This window comes from Arachis hypogaea, chromosome 19, assembly GCF_003086295.3.
Source record: "Arachis hypogaea cultivar Tifrunner chromosome 19, arahy.Tifrunner.gnm2.J5K5, whole genome shotgun sequence".
Lineage (NCBI taxonomy): Eukaryota > Viridiplantae > Streptophyta > Magnoliopsida > Fabales > Fabaceae > Arachis > Arachis hypogaea.
In genome coordinates, this window is record NC_092054.1 from 72,550,513 (window position 1) to 72,559,813 (window position 9,301).

Here is a 9,301-nt window from a genome sequence, read left to right on the forward strand (position 1 = left end):
CAAAGGATTGATCACCCTTCTTGGCAACAACCTCCTCCGATTTCTTATGGGTATAATTCTAATCCTAATGCGTATCAATCTAACGGATGTGGTGACCCTTATTGTGATTGTCAACAACCACCACCACATGCCTATGAACCACCCCCTCAACATGACTTTGAACCACCTTACTCACAAGCCCCCTACCACCAAACACCTCATTATGACCCTAATCCTTATCCACCCTACCAACCACCTTATGAGCCATATGAACCATACATGGAACCACCACCATTCCAACACAATTACTCTAAAGAACCAACCCAATATACACCATCTCCATACCCTTGCCAAGATGAACCAACTTCTAATTATGAAACCTCCTTCCCAAACAATGAACATTCTTTTTCCACACCACCTCCAATGGATGATTCCCTCCAAGAATGTGTTAGTTCTTACATTCAAAGGCAAGAAGAGAACCAAAAAGAGTTCAAGGAGTTAGCAGCCAACATAGCTACCATAGCGAAAGCCATACGCAATATGGTCTCCTCCCGCCTAAGCCTATGCGATCAAGGAACTCCCATTATTGAATGTGGAGTAGCAATCAAGGAGCATATTTAGAGCTTCAAGGTGTAGAAGAAGGGGTGAAACAAGGGTTGTCACAAGGGGAGGAAGTCGAGATAATTGAGCCGGAAGAAGTGGTTAAAGCCTTTGAAGAGGTTGACCAAGAGATGAATTCAATCATTGAAGAATTCTTATGTACAATTGAATCCTCTCCAATAGGGTTTGACATAGAGGGTAGGGAAGAAGATACCTCACGTCCTATACCCTTGGTAAGCAATGAAGAAGAGATTGAATTGGAAGGAGGCCACCAAAAGGAGAAGGTTGAGCAAGAAGCAACCTCCATCATTGAAGATGATTCCAAACCAACTAATGAGTCTTTTGGAATTGATGAATCCCCCTTATTGTGTTGTGAAATTGATGACAAGGAGGACCGTGCACAACCTCCAACACATGATTTGAGCAATGAAGGGTGTATAGAAGAAGTTGGTCAGCAAGGAATTGAAGTTGAAGAAGCTTGCAAGGAAGTGGAGGTAGTCAAGAAGGAGCACAAGGGCGTAGACCTCGCATTGGCTAAGTGTGGGGAGGTCCCCCTTCCTAAGTCACCATCATCCAACACAACATTGAAGTGGGTAAAATTCTTATCCCTAAGCTTTATCTTCTCACTTGAATATGGTTTGATTGAAAATGATGGTCAACTTAGAGCTCTATGTGGAGTTAAGAGTAGGAGAGAGTTGTGTAGTGGTTGGACACATCACTCTAAGTTCATGATAGTTGCATGCTCGAAGTTGAATAGCAATGGTTGGTGTAGAACCAAATTGCATAGGTCTAGGAGAATATTTGGGTGCTTAATTGAGAATTTTAAGGTCATGCCACCCAATTGGAATCATGATGATCAATTTGAAGATGGGTATCAAAACAAAGTGTGGGATCCCGGATCGCACAAGGAGAATCAAATTTGGGAGACCATGGCTTGTGTGGAACTCCATCAAGGCTTACAGTTATCATCTTTGAAGACTAAAGCTTATTGGAGATTCAAGCATTGGTGGATGTTCAAGGATAGCTTCAAGCACAAACCACCTTAAGAGGAGCTCCCCATAAGTCCAACTTAAGGACAATAAACGAAAGTGCTAGGTGGGAGTGATGCTAGGGCATCTTGGCCAGTTTCACTGACCTTTTCTTTACTATTTTTAGGTTAGTTTCATGCATTTCTTTAAGAAATAAGCTAGTTTTGGGTAGATATTCACCTATGCCTTGATTCAAGCATACATTGTGCATTTTACATAATTTCATGAGGATTTTGCATAAGTTTAGTGACAAATATTATGTTGCATTACTCATGACTTGGACTAGAGCTTTGATGCACTTTATTGCTTGATTTCAGGACCAAAAGGTAGCAAGAAAAAGGGAGGTAACTTGCAAGGTTAATGAGAAAAGTGATTGCCAATAACACTCTCAAAAAGCCATCAATGCCCACATTAGAGAGTCACGTTAACTAAGTTAACATGAATTCTAACGTGGAGAAGAGAAGTTGAGCCAATGTTAGTGACACTTAACATTGTCACTAACGTTGGCAATTACTCATAAGTGGCCACGTTAACCTAGTTAACGTGGCCTCTAACGTTAAGGGGGGAAGAGAAGCCAATGTTAGTGACACTCAACATTGTCACTAACGTTGGCCTATGATGCAAAGTACCACGTTAACTCTCACGTTAACTTGGTTAACGTGGGAACTAACGTAAGGGATGAAGAGTTGTCGACAACGTTAGTGACACTCAACATTGTCACTAACGTTGAAGCAACCACACAACCCCCAAGAGTCAAGTTAACTTCCACGTTGACTTGGTTAACGTGGAAGCTAACGATGAAGAATGAAGGATGAGCCAACGTTAGTGACACTCAACATTGTCACTAACGTTGGGATGGCTAAGGATGACCACGTTAGAAGCCACGTTAACCTAGTTAATGTGGACTCTAACGTGAGACCTAGGGGCACATTGGAACGTTAGTAACAATGTTGAATGTCACTAACGTTCTCGAAGGATGGCAAGGGCCACGTTAGAAGCCACGTTAACCTAGTTAACGTGAGCTTTAACATGAAGCAAGAAGGGGCACATTAGAACGTTAGTGACAATGTTGAGTGTCACTAACGTTCTCGAAGGTAACAAGGCAACGTTAAAATCCAAGTTAACCTAGTTAACGTGGGTTTTAACGTGAGGCAAAGGGGTGCATTGGAACGTTAGTGACAATGTTAAGTGTCACTAACGTTCTCGAACTTATATTCTCACTAAATATTAACACCCCTAACATCCTGAACTAAAGTCTCCACCCACTTCGCACTTTCTCTCTGCAAGTAAAGTCAAGCCCAAATAAAAAAAAGAACTGCTTCAAACTCAAGATCCAAAGGCCCAAGACTTGAAGAATCACACTAGAAGCTGAGAAGAGTAGTATATATAGGAGTAGCTTTGAATTGAGAAGAAGTTCTGGAGGCTGGGAAAAAGAGAACTACTCTCTGCATTTTAATTTTTTTGCAATTTCTAGTTTTATGATGTATTCTCCATCTTTGTTTTCATTTTCAAGAGCTATGAACAACTAAACCCCTTTCATTGGGTTAGGGAGCTCTGTTGTAATTTGATGGATCAATACTAATTTTCATTATTATTCTTCTATCTTTCCTCTTGATTTTACTTGAAAGATTTCGATCTTCATCCAATTGAGTAGTTATCTTGGAAGAGAAGCTATTCAAACTTGGATCTCTTTTGAACCTTGAAAGAGGAATGAAGAGATCAAGCTAGAAATGCTTTCTCGTGCTGGACCAAATTGGGTTTGGATGGGTATGTGACTATAACCCTCTCAATACTTGATTTGGGAAATGCATGTGGTATAATCAGTGACTATACTTCATCTCTTCTCATGAGCAATTGACCAAGGAATTGGCTATTGATCAAGATTTGAGAGATTCAATTGCAAGAAATTGTAATTCAATCACTTAAGATTGTCAAGGAGATCAATGAGTGCATTGATTGAGGAAGAGATGAAAATGAACTTGATCTGGAGAATTGCAGCATCTCCTAAGCCCAATGAACTCCCCATCTCTGATCTTACCCATTCTCTTTAATTTCTGCCATTTACTTTTATGAGCAAATCCCCCATTCCCATTTACAATTCTGCAATTTATTTTCAGTCATTTACCTCCAGTCCTTTAATTCTAGCATTTACTTTTCTGTTATTTACATTCCCGCTATTTTATTTCCTGCAACTCTCAACCCAAATTCTGGATTCGCTCAACTAGAACATTCTTCTAATTAAAGTTACTTGATCAATCAATCCCTGTGGGATTCGACCTCACTCTATTGTGAGTTTTTACTTGACGACAAATTCGGTACACTTACCGAAGGGAGATTTGTTGAGAGACAAGTTTTCCGTGCATCAAGTTTATGGCGCCGTTGCCGGGGATTGATTGTGCATCAACAATGATTAAATTGGAAGATCACTAGATTGAGCATTTTTATTTTGTGAATTTTATTTTTCTGTTTGAGTGATTTACTTTTTGTTTTAGTTAAACTTCTTCCCTTCCCCCTCTACTCGTTTGTTTTTCTTTGTTATTTTCAATTCTGTTTACTAACCCACTAACTGTTTGATATATTGCATCACCCACAACTAACAGCAATTCTGACACAAATACTGTCTGCACCTATTTTCTTTGCTTGTACTTGTTGGTTGTATGACAGGGAGAAGAAGCGGGGCTTCAACTTTCTTTGATTCTGAACCTGAGAGAACCTTCCTTAGACTAAGGAGGGAGGCAAAAGAAAAATGAGTAGTTGGTGCTGAAGAAGAGGAGGAACACTTTGAGGAATACTTTGAACCAAACATGGAAGAAAACATGGAAAATCATCATGAAGAAGAGACTTACAACCATGGCAGAGGAGGTGGAGCAAATCATGTTGGGGAGCATAGAAGAGTTTTGGGCTCTTACATCAATCCAAACCCAGGCAATTGTGGAAGTAGTATCCAAAAGCCAACAATCCATGCCAAGAACTTTGAACTTAAACCACAGCTCATCACCCTTGTTCAGAACAACTGTTCGTTTGGAGGAGGTGTTCAAGAAGACCCCAATCAACATTTAACCACCTTCCTGAGAATATGTGACACAGTGAAATCTAATGGTGTTCATCCTGACGCCTATAGACTGCTTTTATTTTCCTTCTCACTCAGGGACAAGGCAGCCAAGTGGCTGGAATCCTTCCCAAGGGAGAGCTTGACAAATTGGGAGGATGTGGTGAACAAATTCTTAGCAAAATTCTACCCTCCTCAACGAATCAATAGGTTGAGAGCTGAGGTTCAAACTTTCAGGCAACAAGATGGTGAGACTCTATATGAAGCATGGGAGAGGTTAAAGGACTTAACAAGGAGGTGTCCACCTGACATGTTCAACGAATGGGTGCAGCTGCACATTTTCTATGAAGGTCTCTCTTATGAGTCAAAGAAGGCCGTGGACCATTCATCTGGAGGATCTTTGAACAAGAAAAAGACCATTGAGAAAGCCATAGATGTTATTGAAACAGTAGCAGAAAACGACTACTTCTATGCTTCTGAAAGAGGGAACACAAAAGGAGTGATGGAGCTAAACAATGTAGATGCTCTGTTGGCCCAAAACAAGCTCATTACCCAGCAGCTGGCTGACCTCACCAAGAAGATGGAGAGGAACCAAGTAGCAGCAATCTCATCTTCATCAACAATCCAAGAAGGAGTGAATGAAGAAGCAGAGGGGAGTCAGGAGCAAGCCAACTACATTGGAAATTCACCAAGGAAAAACTATGATCCATACTCCAAGACTTACAACCCTGGATGGAGAAACCACCCAAACTTTGGGTGGGGAAGTGAGCAAGATCAAAACCAAGACCAGAGACGTTACAACTCCAACAACAATGCAGCTCACCAGCAATTCACCCAGAGGACATCTCAACACCCCCACAACAACACTTCTCCACACACTTATCAAAACTAAAACAGCACATCTGCTCCGAACCACCCATCAATTGATTACAAGCTCTCTAAGATCGAAACCATCATTGAAGGAATATGCAGAGACATTCAAGACAGTAAAGCAGTCAGAGAGGAAGTGCAGTCAAACATGCAGAATCAAAATGCTACCATCACAAAACTGGAAACACAAATCAGCTATCTATTTAAGCAGCTTCCTAACCACAATTTTTGCTATGATGCCCATTCAAGCAAAGGGAGGAGTGTCAAGCTATCACACTTAGGAGTAGGAAGGAACTGAATGAACATCCCCAAAAACCACAAGAAGAAGGCTCAAATGAAAAGGGAGAAGAGCAAGATGGAACGCAGCCCCCCACGCGAAGTCTGCAGAAAGAAAAAAAGATACCCCAACTGAACATCTCAAGAGCTCCATACCCCCATCTATTAAAGAAAAAGGAAGATGACAGCCAGTTCTTGAGATTTTTGGAAATCTTCAAGAAGCTACAAATCAACATACCATTTGCTGAAGCCATAGAACAAATGCCACTCTATGCCAAGTTTTTGAAGGAGCTAATGACTAAGAAGAGAAGCTGGAAGAACAATGAGACTGTGATACTAACTGAAGAGTGCAGTGCTATCATTCAGCATAAACTACCTCAGAAACTAAAGGATCCTGGGAGTTTTCAGATCCCTTGCATTATAGGAGAAATCACAGTAGAAAAGGCTCTTTATGACTTAGGGGCCAGCATCAATTTGATGTCAGTAGCTATGATGAGAAAGATGAAAATTGAGGAGGCTAAACCAACAAAAATGGCTCTACAACTGGCAGACCAGTCGTTCAAATTCCCTCACGGGATAGTAGAGGATTTGCTAGTAAAAGTAGGAGATTTCATATTCCCAGCAGATTTTGTGGTGCTGGACATGCAGGAAGACGCCAAGACCTCCATTATCTTGGGAAGGCCATTCTTGGCCACTGCTGGAGCTGTCATTGATGTTCAGAAGGGTGACCTCACCCTGAGATTACACAATGAAAAGATGACATTCAATGTGTTCAAGGCCATGAGTTATCCACCGGAACAATTGGGGAATGCATGAGGTTAGATGCACTTGAGGATGAAGTGGAGGAGAATTTTGAAGAAGATGAACCTCAAGAAAATGAGAGATTGGTGGAGGAAGAATCTGAATCAAGTGAAGAGGTAGCTACAGCAGAAATACATATACCAGATGCACCAAAGGAAGGGAACGAAAAATCAAAAGCACCCAAACTTGAACTCAAAGCATTGCCACCCACTCTCAAATATGTATATCTAGGAGAAAATGAAAACTACCCAGTGATCATAAATTCGTCCCTCAGTCAAGATCAAGAGGACGAACTACTCAAGGTGCTGCGGGAGCATAAGGATGCCATTGGATGGACCCTTGCTGACTTGAAGGGAATCAGTTCAGCCATATGCATGCATAAAATACTGTTGGAAGATGATGCCAAGCCATCAATTCAATCCCAAAGAAGGCTGAATCCAATCATGAAGGAAGTGGTACAGAAAGAGGTTATGAAGCTTTGGCAAGGAGGGGTCATATACCCAATTTCGGACAGCCCTTGGGTTAGCCCCATACATTTTGTACCAAAGAAGGGAGGGATCACTGTGGTTACCAATGAGAAGAACAAGCTCATACCTACAAGGACCGTCACAGGATGGCGGATGTGCATAGACTACAGGAAACTCAATGAGGTTACACGAAAGGACCATTTTCCCCTTCCATTCATGGATCAGATGTTGGAAAGACTTGCAGGGCACGCATATTATTATTTTCTCGACGGTTATTCAGGATATAATCAAATAGTGGTTGATCCAAGAGACCAAGAGAAAACCTCATTTACCTGTCCGTATGGAGTGTTTGCCTATAGGCGCATGCCATTTGGATTATGTAATGCCCCTGCAACTTTCCAACGCTGCATGCTTTCTATCTTTTCAGATATGATAGAAAAATTCATTGAAGTTTTTATGGATGATTTCTCAGTATTCGGAGATTCTTTTCCTAGTTGCTTACATCACCTCGCCTTGGTATTGAAAAGATGCCAAGAGACCAATTTGGTCTTGAACTGGGAAAAATGCCACTTCATGGTGACAGGAGGAATAGTCCTTGGTAACAAGGTCTCTCACCAAAGCATTGAGGTTGATAGAGCTAAAGTAGAACTTATTGAAAAACTACCCCCACCCAGTGATGTCAAGGCAATTAGAATTTTTTTAGGGCATGCCGGTTTTTACAGAAGGTTCATCAAAGATTTTTCAAAGATAGCCAAGCCCTTAAGCAATCTCCTTGTATCTGATACACCATTCATCTTTGATGAAACATGCATGCTAGCATTTGCACATTTGAAAATGAGGTTATCCTCTGCTCCTATCATTTCCCCACCTGATTGGAACCTACCATTTGAATTGATGTGCGATGCATCTGATTTTGCAGTTGGGGCAATGTTAGGACAAAGGAAAGATAACCTAGTTCGTGTGATATACTATGCTAGCAAAGTCCTTAATGAAACTCAAAGAAATTATACCACTACTGAAAAGGAGTTGCTAGCAATAGTTTTTGTATTTGACAAATTTAGATCATACCTCATTGGTGCTAAAGTGATTGTTTTTACAGATCACACAGCATTTAAATATTTGTTTGCCAAGCAAGAATCAAAGCCAAGACTAATAAGGTGGATCTTACTGTTGCAGGAATTCGATATTGAAATCAGAGACAAGAAAGGAGTGGAGAACAAGGTGGCAGATCACCTATCCAGAATCCCTCATGATCAAGGTGGAGGAATGATACAAATGTGAACAAGCTCTTCCCTGATGAGCAATTGATGACAGTTCACAAAGCACCATGGTTTGCAGATATTACAAATTTCAAGGCAACTGAGGCATTACCCCCAGGGATCAATAAACATCAAAAGAGGAAGCTCATGAATGATGCAAAATACTTTGTCTGGGATGAGCCATATCTCTTCAAGAAATGTTCAGATGGAATTCTTAGAAGATGTGTTTCGGAAGAGGAAGGGAGAGAAGTCCTGTGGAACTGCCACGGTTCATGCTATGGCGGGCACTTTGGAGGGGACAGAACTGCAGCAAAGGTGTTACAAAGCGGATTCTTTTGGCCCACCCTTTTCAAGGATGCCAAGGAACTAGTAAGAAGCTGCAATGAATGCCAAAGATCTGGAAACCTGCCCAAAAGAAACGCCATGCCACAAAATTTCATCTTGGAACTGGAACTGTTTGATGTGTGGGGAATTGATTTCATGGGACCATTCCCAACCTCACATGCAAACAAGTACATCCTGGTAGCAGTGGATTATGTTTCCAAATAGGTAGAGGCTATTGCAACCCCAACTAATGATAACAAGGTAGTCATGAACTTCCTCAGGAAGAATATCTTTAGCCGGTTTGGAGTCCCAAGAGCTCTCATCAGTGATGGAGGGAGCCACTTTTGTAACAAACCACTAGAAGCTCTCCTCTTACGATATGGGGTAAAACACAAAGTAGCCACACCTTACCATCCTCAAACAAGTGGGCAAACTGAGATATCCAACAGAGAGCTGAAGAGGATCCTGGAAAAGACTGTGGGTCCATCTAGAAAGGATTGGTCGAAGAAGTTGGATGATGCTCTTTGGGCATACAGAACAGCATTCAAAACTCCACTTGGAATGTCTCCATATCAACTAGTCTATGGGAAGGCTTGTCACTTACCACTGGAGCTGGAACATAAAGCTCTTTGGGCTATCAAGATACTA

At 41.4% G+C, this 9,301-nt stretch overlaps 1 non-coding gene across 1 annotated transcript; it reads right to left on the reverse strand.

The window, feature by feature from the left end:
• Positions 1-4,864: 4,864 nt before the first annotated feature.
• On the reverse strand, positions 4,865-4,968 carry LOC112781944 (small nucleolar RNA R71). Its single transcript, XR_003192689.1, has one exon. It is a non-coding gene; the product is annotated as a small nucleolar RNA R71 (small nucleolar RNA).
• Positions 4,969-9,301: the final 4,333 nt, after the last annotated feature.